The sequence below is a fragment of the Salvelinus namaycush genome, chromosome 12 (assembly GCF_016432855.1).
Source record: "Salvelinus namaycush isolate Seneca chromosome 12, SaNama_1.0, whole genome shotgun sequence".
Taxonomy (NCBI): Eukaryota; Metazoa; Chordata; class Actinopteri; order Salmoniformes; family Salmonidae; genus Salvelinus; species Salvelinus namaycush.
In genome coordinates, this window is record NC_052318.1 from 23,036,544 (window position 1) to 23,056,261 (window position 19,718).

General features: G+C 41.0%; 1 protein-coding gene and 1 long non-coding RNA gene across 2 annotated transcripts in view; both read left to right on the forward strand.

Annotated features, from left to right (window-relative positions):
• Positions 1–1,937: 1,937 nt before the first annotated feature.
• On the forward strand, positions 1,938–15,348 carry LOC120057001. The gene is made up of 2 exons (XR_005477866.1): positions 1,938–2,351; positions 14,278–15,348. It is a non-coding gene; the product is annotated as an uncharacterized LOC120057001 (long non-coding RNA).
• Positions 15,349–16,573: 1,225 nt separating this feature from the next.
• The window catches only part of LOC120057000 (dual specificity tyrosine-phosphorylation-regulated kinase 1A-like), a 31,689-nt gene continuing 28,544 nt past the window's right edge, over positions 16,574–19,718 (forward strand). Inside the window, exon 1 of the mRNA XM_039005338.1 lies at positions 16,574–16,609. The gene's annotated coding sequence lies outside the window, so the exon portion shown is untranslated. The remainder of the gene's footprint in view (positions 16,610–19,718) is intronic.

The window sequence follows — 19,718 nt, forward strand, 5'->3', positions numbered from 1 at the left end:
AGGTTAGGAAAAGGGTTAGAGTTAAAATGCAAAAAAATATATACTTTTGACGTTAACTTGACAAAATCTGGAGCCCTTCTTCTTCAAGGTTTATTGGAAATGTACACTCATAAGGTGTATTTGCGCCACCTACTGTTCGGGGTAGTAAAAAATACCCCAAATACAAAATATGTTTTGGATGAACAAATTCACACTAAAATGTGCAATGTATCACTTGCGCTATAAACACAACAAAGTCCACCTTCTTCACTATTAGTGTGTCGGGATCCTTCTCCTGCATGGCATTCACTGCAGACTGTGGGACATCCACTACCATGTCCTCTACTCACTCCTTCAGCTATTTTCACTGCCTCCACATAGGAGACCTGCTGGATGGCCCTGATCCTAGCTACTGCAACCTCCTTCATCCGTACAGGGCACTCCGGGAATGTGATTCCCATTACAACATGCTTCATCTAACTCAACTACTACATATTTATTCCTTCAACAAACACTTGCCACATGTCCAAACTTTTTACAATTGTAACACTGCAGCGGCTTCTGTACTGTAGCGACCCGCACAGACAGCTGGGTGTTATGTGTTAGGCTAGTAGGTGGTTGTGTTGTACTGACCAGTACCCAGTGTTCGCAGGGTCCGACATGCCAATCAACCTGCTATCTGCCAATCACGGGAATGCCTGGAATGTTCTGATGCCTGGCATCCTGGCGGTTGGCGGAGTGGCGTGGAGGGGGGTTGGGCAGGGGGATGGAGCATTGGAAGTTAAGACCAGGTTTAGCCTTTGTTCTCCCTTTTTACGTCTGGGCTTCACAAGAGAAGGTCACGATTGGCTTGTGGGTTATCTGTCATTTATTTGGCGTGTGCTACGGCCCAAACAGTAGCCTGTGTAAAGTTGGTTTAATAAACCGTCTATTCGCAAACTCAAGCCTCTGTCTGGACAATTGTTCATTTATGATCTTGTCAGGTCATTACAGTACATACGGTCTCACCGCATATCTCACATACCCAGGTTTTTACATAAGTTGGGAGAACCACTTCATCAAATGACAGTAAAACCGATAGGCTTTGCTCCTTCTTTGCGTCTTTCATTCAATTCAAGGGAAGTGCGTCTACCACTCCTGGAATGTTACCCCTAAACCACACAGCCTCTATGTCCAACAAGACACCAGAGATGACACCTTTAATCGGTGCCCTACTCTGAAAAGCATAGCTTTCCACATCATATGTCGGCATGTTGAGCCACAGAGCTTTCTCCTTTTGACACACACGAAATCAACATCATACCGCTCCTGTCCTGGTCACTCTGACCAATTTCTAACTTTAGCCATTTTTACTCCACTCTTCTTCACCATCGTCCACTCATTCTCACCAACTGTGCTGGGCCAAGAGAATCACACAATACTTCCACCATTGCTCCTCTAGTCATCCCCCGGACTCCCTCGCTGTTTGCTGTGAAAGATGCGAGTTTGTGATCTCGAAATAGCCCCCATATTTTTGTCTGTTGCTTCACCAACTTTTTCTCAATTTCGTCCGCATATCTGGATCCCTTCTAGCCATACCCTGATATATACAGTGGCGAACTAACCGAACACTTTTTCGCGGCAAGGAGTTCCTATGACCCGGCCCTTTCAAACTAACAGTTAATTGGCAGTATTTTCTGTGCCATTGGCCTGAGACTGGAATTTATTCGTTTGAATAATAGTCGTCATGGTAACGTTTGTGTTCAGCCTCCATTTTGTTAGCCACTTTCCTTTTTCCCCTAAATGTTTTACCTTCCCGCCAGAATAGTAAATTCACTAATCATAGCAATGACAGAAATTGATTCAAATAATCAAAAGGGTTGGTTATAACGTAGCGGCTGTGCTACAACAGCGTTAAGTGAGTACGTTGGTGGGCTATAGTTTATAGTCTGCCCGGCCGGTTTGATGCAAAGGTTTGGGAACACGCGCCATTTTGTGAAATTTACACAAAAAAGCCTTAAAGAGAACAGGGTCTTCAGGTTTGTAGTCGTCATTTTTAATCATGATTTGGAAGCAATGCTGCTCTCGTTACAATTAATGTGTCGATCAGCTAACAGTATACATGCCTAGCTGCATCGAAATGTTGGTTTCCCTATGGTCAGATCGAATACGTTTCTGCCGTTGACTGCGTTGGCGAGTTGACTGAGAGGCGCTATTGATTTGGAAAAAGAATTGACATCTATTCAGAGGAGTGAGGGTTGTACGTTGGGAAATCTGGGGGGCTCCATGGAGAAGAGACTGTATCGCCGTAAATCGCCTTATTAAGGCATTGGGGATTGATTGTAAATGAGGATATTTTTCTGGAATAGGAAGACTGACAGGCAGCGACAAAGGTAAGTTTGCGCTGTAACTTTGACTAGCCAGTCACATTGCTGTCATTGTAAACAGACACCGCAAGCTAGCCAGCTAACGTTATAGCTAGCTTTAGCGCCAAATAAGGTAGATAGCTAGCTAACGTTAGCTGTTAAACGGTCTAACCAACGTTATAGAATGTTCACTCTTTTGGTTGGAAAACGTGCACCCCCATATAAATGTAACAATTAACATTAGGCTTATGTATCGTTAATCACATTGCTAGCTCGCTAACTGTTTAGGCCATGCTGGTGTAGTTGGCTAGCTATGTCACTTTCCATTGCCACAGTTAACAAGTTAGATAACGTTAGAAACCTAGCCTTAATCCATTCCAGTAACGTTAGGTTAGCTAGCTAACGTGTTAACTACTTCAATTCAGCTGGCTAACTTGGATAGTTAGCTAAATGTGAAAACATAGCGTAGCAACTACAAATGTCATTCCGTGGAAGGAAGTATTGCTAGCCTACGTTTAATTAGTTAACTCTGGTCCTTTGCTTTTTTTAACAAGCTAAAGTTAGGTCATGTTAAGTTAGCTATCTACGTGTGTGCCACACTTCTAGCTAACGTTAGCAAGCCTGCTAACGTTACTAGCTACCTTACGTTACTGCTTGTTAGCACGTAATTCAACGTAGCTAAGCTAGCTAACATTAACCGGTCTTGTAGTTAAGTAACACAATTGACAAGGTAACGTAAACTAGCTACAAATACACCTCAAGCACATGGGTTCAATAGAGACAATCTCAATCATACGTTGCCCTCCAGCTAGCTTGGTTTGTAAGCAAAAATACTAGCCAGCTGGTTAACTTGACAAGTTGTCAGTTGCCACAGAGATGCGGGCATGGATTGATGGCCAGCTAGTCATAGGGATGTGGAGTTTAGCCACTTCAACGCATTCTGTCTTGATACTGCGTTATCAACTAGCTAACGTATTTAACTTGGCCTGTAACGTCAGTTAATGCTAACTAGCAAGATAGCGAATGTTCATCCGGTCCCTCGATAGCTCAAGTTTGCGTCCATGGCCTCCCAACGGCTTGAAAGCCTTCTAACTAGTATAGATGGGAACCGCATAGGTTCACTTTGTTTAAAAAAAAAAATGTATTAACAGGCACAAGGTCATTACTGGGTACGTTCATAAACACAATTGAATGCGAATATGCTAATGTGACTAAGTGTGTCCTGTGATGGAGTTGGCTAGCAAAGTTTGATAGTTAGCTAACATGTTAGCCCTGGGTCGGCAGGGTAGCCTAGCTAGTTGGGCTAGTAACCGAAAGGTTTCAAGTTCGAATCCCCGAGCTGACAAGGTACAAATCTGTCGTTCTGCCCCTGAACAAGGTAGTTAACCCACTAGGCCGTCATTAAAAATAAGAATTTGTTCTTAAATTACTTGCCTAGTTAAATAAAGGTAAATAAAATAAAAATGTTGACCAAGTGTAATCATGGCCATTGTTCAATTGGACTGATGGTAGACACTGACTTGGCTATTTACTAATTGAAATTGAATGAGGAATTTCGAAGCTGACACGAATAGTTGAATGTAAGTTCCACATCACGAAATGAACATTACACAATTGATGTCAAAAATATACACTGACAGAAGCAGCAAGTTCAGTAGGGAAAACAATTATAACATAATAACACACAGAAATACAAGCCTTAGGTCATTAATATGGTCGAATCCGGAAACTATCATCTCGAAAACAAAACGTTTATTCTTTAAATGAAATATGGAACCGTTCCGTATCCATAAGTCTAAATATTCCTGTTACCTTCAATGTTATGTCATAATTACGTAAAATTCTGGCAAATTTGTTCACAATGAGCCAGGCGGCCCAAACTGTTGCATATACCCTGACTGCGTGCAATGAACGCAAGAGAAGTGACACAATTTCACCTGGTTAATGTTGCCTGCTAACCTGGATTTCTTTTAGCTAAATATGGAGGTTTAAAAATATATACTTCTGTGTATTGATTTTAATTAAGGCATTGATGTTTATGATTAGGTACACGTTGGATCAACGACAGTCCTTTTTCGTGAATGCGCACTGCATCGATTATATGCAACACAGGACACGCTAGATAAACTAGTAATATCATCAACTATGTGTAGTGATTATGATTGATTTGATTTTTATAAGTTTAATGCTAGCTAGCAACTTACCTTGGCTTCTTACTGAATTCGCGTAACAGGCGGGCTCCTTGTGAGGCAGGTGGTTAGAGCATTGGACTAGTTAACCGTAAGGTTGCAAGATTGAATCCCTGAGCTGACAAGGTAAAAATGTCTTTCTGCCCATGAACAAGGCAGTTAACCCACCGTTCCTAGGCCGTCATTGAAAATAAGAATGTGTCCATAAATGACTTGCCTAGTTAAATAAAGGTGTTCTATAAAAAAAAAACGGCGTCCAAAATGACCGATTTCTGATTGTTATGAAAACTTGAAATCGGCCCTAATTAATCGGCCATTCCGATTTAATTGGTGACCTCTAGTGCGAATGGTATGGATGATCTCAGGTTGTTTGAAGTTTAACTGGTGGGTCAATCAGTTATCTTGTGACGCTATAGGCTAATTTTATTTAAAGGGGCTTCTGGTTCATTCATGGCATGGTTAGTTTCTTGGAAACAGAATGATCTCAGGGACACATTCTCTAACTATCTAGGCTACTTATAGAACCATTCTATGCTGAGTGTACTTTACAGTAAACATTTACATTCTCCCTGCCTCTCCCTGCCACAAAAAGTGTCACCTGTGTCCCAAGATTACTACCAGTAATTTCTATGCTGGTTCATATTTGACTGTGTATGGGTGATATCCGTGAAAGTAAAAACAGCTATTTTCAATAACACGAGTGTAATAAATGGATTAGCTGACATCAAACTATTTGTGCGCTTACATGGGCAGAAGTCAGCATGTTGCTATTCTGGATGGCCAGATTACTGAGCAAGAATGACAAACTGTCATGTAGGGAATCGTAAGTGGCTCGTTTCAGCTTGTTTCATCTTGTTCATGATACCATGTCTTGTTTTTGAAGTGTTTTGATGGATTTCATATCAATGTTAAAATTTGCTAGCTAGCTAACCAACAACTGTAAGTATGTATTTGAGACAAGTGCTCATTGTGTGATTATGAACTTAAAAAAAAACAAAAACATTGGAGACTAAATATAGCTTGTAAGCAAACTGTTTTGCCCCATAGTTGCACTTGCGTTTGTTGCTAAACAACCAACCATTTATGAACATTACATTGAACATTAATGAGAATGGCTTGTGCACTTACACATATAATTTATTAAACCTTTATAGCTCTTCATTAGACAGAATCTCAAAGCGCTTGTAAAGCAAAATAAATATTTTTAAAAGTCTATATCGGCTACAACATTAGCTAGATCAAGTCTGAGTGCTTCTTCTACCCAGGTTACACGTGTGCACGTAAACGGATGTTGCTGCAACAATGTTGGAATGGTTTTAAAATGTATCTAGGCTTAACCTTTATTTGTTCCATATCATGATCGGTTGAGGTTCCATGACTCTCTTTGATTGAATGTCTATTTTTAAGTAGAATTGTATACTTTTCTCAAGTCCTCTCTTAGCCCTGCAATTGACCCCATGTCAAGTCCTGCCCTCCTTACCTCCTGTTTCCACCCAGTTCAACATTTGTCAGGAAGCTCAATCCCCAATTCAAACCAATGGAGAAATACCCTCTGATCTCAAACTGTTTTTAATACACAATGAAATTATACAGACTGCCGCTTGCTATTCAGGAGATTCTGGTATGTTGTGGTGGACTGTCATTGAAATCACTTCACTAGTTTTCTAATAATACATCAGTGATTGATATTTTCTGCAAACATTCTGAGGAAGTAGCCTATGGCAAGGGAATATGCCATTGTTTTGTGTAGCCAGTTAGCATGAGGAAACAGTCATGTATAAAGGCTTACACAAAAAAACGTCCCTATTAAATGTTGACTACAAAGTAGGCCTAAGTGGCAAAATTATCATGATGACTTGTATCAATCTGATGGGCATTTGTTATGCAAACTCACCCATCACAAGTATTTTGCTAGGTGGGTACTTGAATTCAAGGTAGACTCAGTGATATGATGTAGATGCAGAAAGTAAACAGAATATTGGGTCAATTTCCGCAACAACTAAGAGCGTTGAAGCGCAAGGCTCAACTTCTCCTCTGTTTTGGTGCCCAAGCTACCACGCTGTAAACGGCGTGAAGCGAACCTATGCACATGCGTAGATACTGTGTGTGTAACTGAGAGCAAAGTCTTGATATTTTTCCCAGACCTCAAGGTTCTCCTGGTGTGGTTTAATCATTGTTGTGGACCATTTTGGGGGTGGCGGGTCAGCCAGTCAATCAAACTTCCAACATTATTTGATAAAGGGCACATTCAGTGCTCTGCCCTGTTTTTTGGGTTCTGGGGTCTCCCCAGATAATTTTTGTGTAGAAGGACTGAAGCTCAGTTTTTACATTTTACTCAAATGAATGAAAATTAAAATTTATACTGACACCATGTAAAATATAATTTCCACCTCCAGAAATGTGTCCAATAACATATTGGGGAAATTATTTAAACATATTGGACAATGCAAATAGCTTATGCATGGTCCATCTTATCAGGTATGCGATTAGCAATAAGCATTATCACCTGTAGCTAGTGGTGCAACGGATCACAAAACTCACGGTTCTGATCACGGATATTTAAAGCAAGGAACTTTTCAATGTTTAAATAAAATATTCAATACTCAATTGTTAAATTAAAGTGCAATATGAGGCATGATACCTTCTTCCTTTGAACAATAGTGAATGAAAAATTTGCCTGTTTCCACATATAAAAGAAGGAAAGCAAAGCAGACCTGAGCTTATAACTTCAAATTATTTTTCAAAAAGATGAGGATGTCAACATTGTCTGGGGAGAGGGTAGACCTCTTTGCAGTCACTATGTCCCCTGCCGTGGAGAACACTCTCGCTAGGAACGGAAGTGCCAGGTAGTGTCTTGCCATCATGGTAATGTGAGGGTATTTACACTCATTGCTTTTCCACCATGCCAGTGGATCACCATCCACTGGAATGCTGCCTTGTAGGATGCCACCTCCTCTTTGATGGTGTTGGCAAACGTCTTGCCTGTGTCCTTGCTCGCAAAGGTCACCCCGAAAAGCTCCTTCATGGCCAAATTATTTTGTGGAGGAGATGCTTCTGAGTCTGCTCCTGTCGGCTCTGTGGCTTGACCCTGCAGAAAAAATTACTTGATCTAACAAATTATTTATTTTCATATTTCATAGAACTGTAATTGTGGAAATAACTTTTAATAAAAGCCATTATTATTCCAAATAAAAAAAGGATGATTCTAATAGCAATAGCGTAGACTAAGATTAGACTGCAGTGTGTATATATATATATTATTTAAGTAATTCACTCATTTTTTAATGTATTTTTTACGTCCTCAGTGGCCACAATCTCAGTGGTGAGATCACTATGTCCTCTGGCGTAGGGCAGGGACTTGAACAGACAGGGACTTGAACCTTGGATCCAGTGCAGTAGATCTATGAAGGTAGTCCTGTATATTAGGGAGGTATCTGGGGTAGAGGTCGACCGATTATGATTTTTCAATACCGATACCGATTATTGGAGGACAAAAAAGCCGATGCCGATTTTATATATTTATTTATATATATATATATATATATATATATATATATATATATATATATATATATATAAAAAATCTGGGGTTCAGATCCTCTCTAATGGCAGCCTTGACATCTCTAGTGATGGTGCTGTCTTCCTCACTTGGAGCCATGGATTGTAGAATCCTTGTTTTCAGAGGTAGGATCATGGACACAGGTTTACGGTGAAGTTTCAGTTCTCAATAGGGTTGTAACCGTTTTGAGGGGTTTGAGCACCTGGAGGACCTCCTCTGCCACTTTCACGTCATCAGACAAGGTGATGTCTTAATTTTTTTCCTGAGTCTTGTCTGTCAGTGCAGAGTATACAGCTGCCTGCTGCTCAAGATAGCGCTCCAACATGTCATAAGTGGAGTTCCATCTTGTTGTGACATCGTGTATGAGCTTGTGGGTCGGTAGCTGTAGCATTTCTTGCTTGGTCTTAAGCACATGAGCGGCTGTTGTGCTTCGGTGGAAAAAGGAAACCACCTTCCTGATCCTCCCAAGGAGGCTGTCCATCTGGTTCACTGAGATTCCCCTTTGGGATGCTAAATTGAGCTTGCTTTGCACATGTGATATCTGTGGCCCCAGTCCAACTTCTATCACTGCATTTACTTGGTTCTTAGCAATATCCCAATCACCACAGATAATTCCATTGGGCCTCCCTAGCTTGCACTCTGCTACTGCTCCTAGCAGTACCTGCGCCAGATTTGTGCTTGTGTGACTGTCATATAGGGGGCGTGTCTGTAGCATCGGACTGTAGCATCTCCCACTCCTCTGTGGTCTAGTGAGCAGTCACAGTCACGTAGCTTTCCGTTACCCTGGAGGTCCACCCGTCTGTGGTGAGGGCAACAGAGGATGCCTTGGATAATTCGTCGACAGTTTTTATATTTTCATGTTCATAAAGATCTGGCACGATCTTCATACTGAAGTGGGTGCTCAAGGGGATTTCGTAGCGTGGCTCAAGCACTTTCACCATATTTTTGAACCCTTTGTTTTCCACCAGAGTATGGCCTCATGTCTGCAGCGATAAACATCCCAATAGATTTGGTGATGGCTATAGCCCGGTCTGATTCTGCAGCAAAGGGCTGCTTAAATGCCGCGGTGAGAAGTTGTCTCTTGGCTGAGTTGGCTCCCGTCACTGACACACCAGGGTGATGACGCTTTAAATGTGTGGCCATGCTCAATGTATTTCCATGATCATACGGCTTACTTGTGGCACAATGCCTACGCACCCTAATGGTGTTGTCCACCACCCTTCTTCCGTCATCATATTTGATAGGGAAGCCAAAAATGCCCCCATACATGAGACTTAAATGAAGCGGGAGGCTTTTCCAGTTCTTCAGCTCCTGCGCTAGCCATGACTGTCACCGCTGTTTTTTCTTTGCTTTTGGCAACGCGAGCATCCAGGATTAATTCGCTGGGATTCAACATGCCCCGTTCACGTGAACAGTACACACAACTGCTTTTAAAAAATCAAATCAGGCTTCAGAGTAAAACACAGCTTGCATCTGTCTCTCTTCACCGCCATTCTGCGTCAAGATTTAGGGAATTATTACTTTAAAAAGTAACAGCGGCAGTAAAACTGTATTTCACACTATGATGGTTAAACTTGGCAATTGATCCGCGGTTCACATGCGTGCCGAACCGTGGTGGGTGATCTTTACGGATCACAGATCAACTACAGTCCATTACACCACTCCCTGTAGCCCAACTGATGTAGCGTAGTCAGGGCTTGGCGTTCATGTTAATTTGTCAGTAGCACAGCGGACCAGTACCAAGTAAAAACGACTTGCCCCGAATGAGAATTACTGGCCAGGGCCAAGTTATTGCATGCAGATTTTCAATCGTGGGTGATTTCATGTTTCATTTGCAGTCTGGGCAAGTACCTTTAAAAAAATATATATTTTTTTTTACATTTTTAAAATATTATAGCCAACCATAAAATCTGATGTACACTGATTGTTTGTAAAATAAAACCATTCCCCCTCAATGATGACAGTCTATATTAAACAGTTTTTAAAATGTAATATTCCTCTCCAGAAATGAGCCCAATAAAATATTGATGAAAATAAAAATATCTATGGTCCATATCAGGCTGGTTTGATATTTTAGCAATAAGCATTATCGCCTGCCCGATGCAGCATTGTGGCTACATGGCTGAAGCATGGGGTTGCTCCTCTTCATTGTTTACCCCAATGCGCTAATCATTAGCTAAATGAGACTCAATATATGGTCTTGTTGCTTGTTTACTGTTGTAAAAATAAAAACTCCCACAGGCACTAATAAAACCATGTGATTTTGTTTTTGTGTGTGTTTTATATATAGTGTAGGTTGAGTAAATATAGGCCTACAGTTTTCTGCATCCGAATGGCTGACACACTTTTTTTTTAATGACATGTCAGACACTGAATATTGGAATTGAGAAATAAATCAGAGCACTGAAAAGCTGGGCTTCTGCTCTTTTCATTTGCCAAAATAACTGTTGTATTTTCCAGAGATTACATTTAGGACACATTTATTTCTGTTCAGCAATCAGCTGGATGAGAGAATGCCAAGAGTGTGCAAAGTGTGGCTACTTTGAACAATCTGAAATATAAAATACAATTTTATTTGTTTAACACGTTTTTGGTTACTACATGATTCCATATTTGTAATTTCATAGTTTTGGATCACTACCGGCTGTATGCGAACGAGTGATGCGCGTTTGGAGAAATACTGGCAGTATCCAATGCTCAGCTAATCGTTCACATAAGTACAGAATGCAGCACGCGACTGAAGAGAGAGACAACCAATTTGCTAGTTACAGCATTAGCGAGCGCTCTGGAAAGACAGCAGAGAGTGGAAAGGCGGTTTGCCAGTTACATCAGCGCGTCCCCTGAACGATAACGAAGAGGTCGGTGAGAAGCCTGATAAGGGGCTGAAGCGTACTTCATGAGCTGTAACCGAAAAACAACTGGCATTTTTGGAAAGTTTGAGTTGAGGGAGAAAGTGTGGTGGAACAAGTATTGTTAGCATTGTTAAGTATCTTGCTAGCTGAATTCAATTCTCTGTTAACTAGCCAGAGAAATGTTGAGCAACATTAGCCAATTTAACTGATCAAATAATTGAGTATATGGTGTGAAAATTTGCTGGCTAATGAAGTCAGACTTCTAACGTTCGCTAGCTAATGTTACGTCAGATGAGCTAACATTAGTAACCTAACCAATTCGCTGTAGTATTAACTGGTATACGACTTCTTGCCGTTCCTCAAGTTAGAAAGTTTTAGTTGCTTATTGGATCCTGGCAATCAGTGTGAAATGTGAACGAACTAACTACTATCTGTGAACTGTTTTCCCTCTACAGTATGTGGTTAATTTTCAGAATGAGAGAATTAGGTGAAAATGAGGTGTTGCTTGTTAAACAAGTGGATTCAGGGATCAAGTGTAGCTGGGCCTGGTTTGAGCTGGATGCCACTATGGAGGTGAAAGGAAAACCACACACTTTTCCCTTTTCCCACTTTTTCAATACAATGGATAAAAAGGGGTATGCTTGGTGTACTCTCTGCCTGAAAGAGATCAATTATGCCAACAAAGGGTATCATGCTCTTCTGGCACATTGTAGAACAGATGTCCACAGGCAGAAAGTGTACAATGTAATAATATGCAGTGTAGCCCAAAGATGTTGATTTTGTTGTGTTGAACTTGACAGTATCGTGTGTGTGATTGATTGAATATCAAATTTTTACTCAGTGAATGTTATTTTTGCACACATCTAGCCTTGTGCACTTGATCTACGTCTATTATAGTGGACAAAATAATAAAGCAAAAATAGAATGCCTGTTAGTTTTAGGGATGTATGATATATCGGAATTGGCCGACATTAGCTAAAAATGCCAACAATGGTGTCGGCCCAATGTCTAGTTTAAAGCCGTTTGAAAAACCGATGTCAAAGCTGATGTGCATACCTACAGTTGAAGTCAGAAGTTTACATACACCTTAGCCAAATAAATTTAAACTCAGTTTTTCACAATTCCTGACATTTAATCCTAGTACAAATTCCCTGTCTTAGGTCAGTTAGGATCACCACTTTATTTTAAGAATGTGAAATGTCAGAATAATAGTAGAGGGAATGAATTATTTCAGCTTTTATTTCTTTCATCACATTCCCAGTGGGTCAGAAGTTTACATACACTCAATTAGGATTTGGTAGCATTGCCTTTAAATTGTTTAACTTGGGTCAAATGTTTTGGGTAGCCCTCCACAAGAAGTTGGGTGAATTTTGGCCCATTCTTCCTGACAGAGCTGGTGTAACTGAGTCAGGTTTGTAGGCCTCCTTGCTCGCACACGCTTTTTCAGTTCTGCCCACAAATGCTCTATGGGATTGAGGTCAGGGCTTTGTGATAGCCATTCCAATACCTCGACTTTGTTGTCCTTAAGCCATTTTGCCACAACTTTGGAAGTATGCTTGGGGTCATTGTCCATTTGGAAGACCCATTTGCGACCAAGCTTTATCCTCTCTGGGATATGTGGGACGCTAGCGTCCCACTTGGCCAACATCCAGTGAAAATGCAGATCGCCAAATTCAAATAAATTACTATAAAAATTAAACTTTCATGAAATCACACATGCAATACACCAAATTAATGCTACACTTGTTGTGAATCCAGCCAACGTGTCAGATTTCAAGAAGGCTTTACGACGAAAGCACACCAAACGATTATGTTAGGTCAGTACATAGCCACAGAAAAACAGCAATTTTTCCAGCCAAAGAGAGGAGTCACAAAAAGCATGAATAGAGATAAAATGAATCACTAACCTTTGATGATCTTCATCAGATGACACTCATAGGACTTCATGTTACACAATACCTGTATGTTTTGTTCGATAAAGTTCATATTTATATCAAAAAATCTCAGTTTACATTGGCGCGTTAAGTTCAGTAATGTTTTGCTTCCAAAACATCCGGTGATTCTGCAGAGGGCCACATCAATTTACAGAAATACTCATTATAAATGTTGATGAAAATACATGTGTTATGCACATGTATTTTCATCAACATTTATAATGAGTATTTCTGTAAATTGATGTGGCTCTCTGCAGAATCACAGGATGTTTTGGAAGCAAAACATTAAACTTCTCCTTAATGCAACCGCTGTGTCAGATTTCAAAAAAAGCTTTACCGCAAAAGCACACCATGCAATAATCTGAGTACAGCGCTCAGAGCCCAAACAAGCGAAAGAGATATCCGCCATGAGAATTTGGTTCGCTTAGCTTTAGGATATTAATTAGTGGAAAGATTTGTCTGCTCCATTTAGTTTAAAAAATATGAAAAGTTAGGAGGGCAGGCAGGTATTTTAGTTTTTATTTTAAGTTTGTTTAGTAAATTCGCTAGGACGAGAGATGATGATTTTGTTGAACGTAGTTGTTACCACAACTAAAAGGGAAATGAAAGCTTAGGTGGTTTCAGGAACTAAGGTGTTAGACACTGAACCATTGCCCAGAATTTATTCTGCACAGCAGGCCGAAATAGTAGCATTGACTAGAGCCTGCGAAATAAGAGAGGAGAGAAAGGTTAATATTTACACAGACAGCACATATGCATTTAAACCATACAAAGCAGCACAGATAAATCTTAAAGAAGATAGGACAATTGACAGAATTGTTACAGGATAGCCAAGAACGAACGCCCCAGAAAGAATTGGACGTGGAAAAAGAAAGGGGCAATCCTACAAGATAATGTCTGACATAAGGATAATTTACTAATCTTACCAAAGTCACTGTTTAGATATGTGGCAATATTGACACATGGGCAGAGCCATGAGGATGGGAGGATGGTAGAGCAGGTTAGGAAACACTGCAGGTTAGGAAAGACTTAGTGGCATATGGGATAACTGCATAATTTTTTTTTTTTTTAATTGGTAGAATATCCATTCCAACAATTGGAAATGGACTTCATTGAACTATCCTGAAGTGAGGGAAATAAGTGGTGTTTAACAATAATAGATAAGTATATTAAATGGGTATAAGCGTTCCCAACTTACTTGGCGGACACGATTAGGGTAGCTAAAGTATTAGGTCCAGATATTATCCCTAGATTTGGTTTACTAGGATCTATTTCTTTAAACAATGGATTACATTTTAGCTAATCAGGTAGACCATATAGAATGCCAGAGTTAGGGAGACCAGAACAAGCAGATATAGAAATAGAACATACCCTAGCAGAACACATGAGGTGTTTATTAACCATACCCGTATGTCCAAGATTTTGTGTCCAACAGGTGAATTACAGAAGAAGGTGATTCACGCAATCCAACCAGGAGACTGGGTGTGGATCCAGTCCCTGAGGAGAAAAGACTGGAAACAGCCCCGTTAACGTTTATTCTTAATAACACATCTCCAGATGGATCCGTGACCAAGGCCCTGGCCGGTTTAACCACATTGGCTAACAAGTTAGCGGAGAACTCTGGGGTGGATACCTCACTGACTGGGTGGTTCGATAGTATGTTTGGAAAATTGATTTTTTTTATAATCACCGTGTTGTGGGCTGCATTCACCTGTGAGTGTAATGTTGTGTGGTTGCTGTTTGATTCCGTGTGTGAGAGGTTTAATTACCAGGGCTCTGGAGAGGTCGATGACGCAACAGTTGGTGAGATACGGACCGATTCTGAGCTCCGACCAGTGGGATGACAAATACATGCCTCAAAATCTAGTAGATGACTCTGATCACTTCACGAGGAGCCCATGCTGGATGAGACTATCATCAATGTTTAGACAGACTGTTTATTTAATGAAGATTATAATGAAAATCCTAAAAAGAAGAGTTATAATTGGATATAGGCCTAGAACAGTCTTTGAGGAGTATATGATGTAAATACATGTATTGATTTTGTTTGATATGGTGTGACATTTTATTTTCTGATAAAGATTGAAGTATCACTGTAATTTTTAGTCAAAGGGGGATTGATAAAGGAATTTATATGTTTAAAGTAATGACTAAAGAATTCCACCCTGAAATCATATAATTGTATGAAGTGTGTTAGTCATAATTCCATAATGTGTGTGTGACTAGACCATTGTGTTACTATGTAGCAATGTGAGAGTTGAGACAACAAAGGACTGAACTACAGATGACCTTGTTGTAACTCTGAAAACTGACAACAGGAAAGAGGGCCCTTCCAAGGCCTCTAATCTAAGGAGAAGAGGAGCGGCGAGAAACTGCCAAGGCTGGTAGAAAAGTGATAAAACCGTGTGTGTGTAAGTAGGTGGGAGTTATAAAATGACTTTTTGCATTTTTGACTTCAGAGCTCTCTGAATAAAGAACTAACCTATTGCAGACTGGGGGCTTTGTCTAATTCTTCATTAACCAGGGTCTTACAAACTTCTGGGAATTGGTCAAAGCTATAGTGATAGTTGAGTTCAACCATTGGGATAAACATTTTCGTGACAGTGATGTTGGCTTTCGCCGACTGGTCGACATATTACCAAGTCCAAGTAGGTGCTATTTTTCAGATGTTGCCCTACCGGAGTTACACAGTAATATGTGTTGAAGCTGCTATTAGCTTTGACACATACTTACTATGGAATGCCGTTTGGGTCTTTGCGTGTCAAAAAAGATAGTAGCACTGTCAAAGCTGTACAAAAAAGTCTGCAAACCCCGGCCACGAGCGATGTGTTTACAATACCGTGTTGGTAATAAAGCATTATTTGTTTGACCGTAACTTCTGGGGTAGCTAGCTAGCTTTCGCTTGGTACCTAGCTAGCACCAATACAACCAGCCTGAAAACAATGACCAGTAGAAACTGCAGTCATTTTCACTATTCTTAGCAATGATTTAGGAAACCTTGTAAGTATTAGCTAGGTTGCCACTTGTTGTTCGCCTATTAAAATTGAACTGCAGTTCATGACAATCAATAGCTAGCCAGCTACTTAACCCTGTTGCCCAAAGCTAACATTATAAGCAGCCAGCTAGCTTCATCTGGCTAGTGAGGCTCAACCAGATTTAGTTATCTGTTGTGAAGATAGCCATAATAGTGTAATTTGTGGTTTGCCTTCAAAATAAAACTATGTCGTTGACTGATGCAAATGAATACAAATAGTAGAATTATGCCATAATTTATTTTGAAGGCTAACTGCAAAGTCCACTATTGTGGCTAATCCTTATCGTGGCTAGCTTCACATAGATGAGTCCGACCACCATTAATCAAATAAAAACTGTCTTATAAATTAGGGTTATTTTAGATGACACCTAGCTATATAGTTAGCTAACTATAGCTACTGAAACAGATTGTCGTTTTGCTATGATTTTGGGGAAGAACATTGTTAGCATCCATGAGCTAGCTAGCTTTTATTTTTTCATGACCAGCACTAAGTGCGCGAGACAACTTTACCAGCATCTATGAATCGTTGTGACGGTGTAATCAATAACTAGTCAAAAATGTATGAACTCGTTATGTGACGTGCAGTCATATTCAGGTCCTGATTGGTCAGTGTTATCTCCTGGTCATTTTTCTTTTTTGACATGCAAATACCCAAACGGCGTTCCATATAAATCCTGGTTGAGAATGAAACGACTGAACAAAAGAACAGCACAGCAAGTAAGTGAAAGAAATAGGTTTTGATTATGTTTTACTGGTAATAGGGACATATGTAAATGCCAACAAAATAACTTTTTGGTGTGTGTGTGTGTAACCTTTATTTAACTAGGCAAGTCAGTAAAGAACAAGTTCTTATTTACAATGATGGCCAAACCCAGACGACGCTGTGTAAATTGTGCGCCGCCCTATGGGACTCCCAATCATGGCCGTATGTGATACAGCTTTGATTCGAACCAGGGACTGTAGTGACGCCTCTTGCACTGAGATGCAGTGCCTTAGACCGCTGCGTCCATGTGTTAAGCATTCTTGTACAGTTAAATAGTTAAAAGGCTGGCAAAATTCTTAATATCGGATATCGTTTTTTGGGGGGCAAGGAAAATATCGGATATCGGTCATCAATGTCATATCGGTGCATCACTAGTTATTTTTATAGATGCATGTGTGTGATTATTAAAGGCAGAAATACGTAAATAATTTGTCAAGTGATGAACAGGCACTAGCCTGTAGCCCAGTATGGCGTCCGGAGTATGGGCGTCGAAAGGAAAGCAGTGGGTGTATCAAAAGCGCTATGCTATAGATTAGACGGTTTTGCTTGAGCAGTGTTTTTTTATAAAATCAATACCACACACCAACCGTACATTGAGCTACTGTACCCCGAGAGTTTAGACTTCCGTTTTGAAGCCAGAGGATGAGTCCGAGTCGTATTTCACTGTTTTACACACATAATTGTACATTTTCAGTTATAAAACTGACAATTTATTTTTTATTAAAATAACTGATGGGTGTACGGTTGCTTCATGTGTTGTATGCGTGAGCTTCCTGTGACTGTCACCCTGATATTGGCTACTAGGAAGCTACTTCCCACCACATTACCGAACAGTAGTGCTTATCAAGCGCGGGAGAAGTGCACGGTGTTGCTGTTCATGCACTCCCCATTGAGTAGTAGACTATGTATCAAGGTGACATCTATATATTTTTTATTTAACCAGGTAGGCCAGTTGAGAACAAGTTCTCATTTACAACTGCGACCTGGCCAAGATAAAGCAGTACGACACAAACACAGAGTTACACATGGAATAAACAAACGTACAGTCAATAACACAATAGGAAAAAATCTCTATACAGTGTGTGCAAATGAGGTAAGATTAGGGAGGTAAGGCAATAAATAGGCCGTAGTGGCTAAGAAATTACAATTTAGCAAATTAAACACTGGAGTGATAGATGTGCAGAAGATGAATGGGCAAGTAGAAATACTGGGGTGCAAACGAGACCAAAAAAAAATGGGGATAAGGTAGTTGGATGGGCTATTTACAGATGGGCTATGTACAGGTGCAGTGATCTTTGAGCTGCTCTGACAGCTGATGCTGCTCTGAGTCTCCAGCTTCTGTGATTTTTGCAATTCGTTCCAGTCATTGGCAGCAGAGAACTGGAAGGATAGGCAGCCAAAGGAGGAATGGGCTTTGGGGGTGACCAGTGAAATATACCTGCTGTAGCGTGTGCTACGGGTGGGTGCTGCTATGGTGACCAGTGCGCTGAGATAAGGAGGGGCTTTACCTAGCAAAGACTTATAAATGACCTGGAGCCAGTGGGTTTGCGGACGAATATGAAGCGAGGGCCAGCCAACGAGAGCATACAGGTCGCAGTGGTGGGTAGTATATGGGACTTTGGTGACAAAACGGATGGCACTGTGATAGACTGCATCCAATTTGCTGAGTAGAGCGTTGGAGGCTATTTTATAAATGACATCGCCAAAGTCAAAGATCGGTAGGATAGTCAGTTTTACGAGGGTATGTTTGGCAGCATGAGTAAAGGACGCTTTGTTGCAAAATAGGAAGCCGATTCTAGATGTAATTTTGGATTTCAGATGCTTATTAATGTGAGTCTGGAAGGAGAGTTTACAGTCTAACTAGACACCTAGGTATTTGTAATTGTCCACATATTCTAAGTCAGAACCGTCCAGAGTAGTGATCCTGGACGTGCGGGCAGCGATCGGTTGAAGAGCATGCAGTTGGAGGCCACGGAAGGAGAGTTGTATGGCATTGAAGCTCGTCTGGAGGTTAGTTAAGACAGTGTCCAAAGAAGGGCCAGAAGTATATAGAATGGTGTCGTCTGCGTAGAGGTCAGCAGCAAGAGCGACATCATTGATGTATACAGAGAAAAGAGTCAGCCCGAGAATTGAACCCTGTGGCACCTCCATAGAGATTGCCAGAGGTCCAGACAACAGGCCCTCCGATTTGACACACTGAACTCTGTCTGAGAAGTAGTTGGTGAACCAGGCGAGGCAGTCATTTGAGAAACCAAGGCTGTTGAGTCTGCGGATAAGAATGTGGTGATTGACAGAGTCGAAAGCCTTGGCCAGGTCGATGAATACGGCTGCACAGTATTGTCTTTTATCAATGGCTGTTATGATATCGTGTAGGACCTTGAGCGTGGCTGAGGTGCACCCATGCCCAGCTCGGAAACCAGATTGCATAGCGCAGAAGGTACGGTGGGATTCGAAATGGTCGGTGATCTGTTAACTTGGCTTTCGAAGACCTTAGAAAGGCAGGGTAGGATAGATATAGGTCAGTATGGGTCTAGAGTGTCTCCCCCTTTGAAGAGGGGGATGACCGCGGCAGCTTTCCAATCTTTGGGGATCTCAGACGATACGAAAGAGAGGTTGAACAGGCCAGTAATAGGGGTTGCAGCAATTGCGGTGGATAATTTTAGAGAGGGTCCAGATTGTCTAGCCCAGCTGATTTTGTAGGGGTCCAGATTTTGCAACTCTTTCAGAACATCAGCTATCTGGATTTGGGTGAATCAGAAATGGGGGAGGTTTGGGCAAGTTGCTGTGGGGGGTGCAGGGCTCTTGACCGGGGTAGGGGTAGCCAGGTGGAAAGCATGGCCATCTGTAGAAAAATGCTTATTGAAATTCTCAATTATTGTGGATTTATTGGTGGTGACAGTTTCCTAGCCTCAGTGCAGTGGGCACCCGAGAGGATGCGCTCTTGTTCTTCATGGACTTTACAGTGTCCCAGAACATTTGGGAGTTTGTGCTACAGGATGCAAATTTCCTTTTGAAAATCTAGCCTTTGCTTTCCTAACTGCCTGTGTATATTGGTTCCTAACT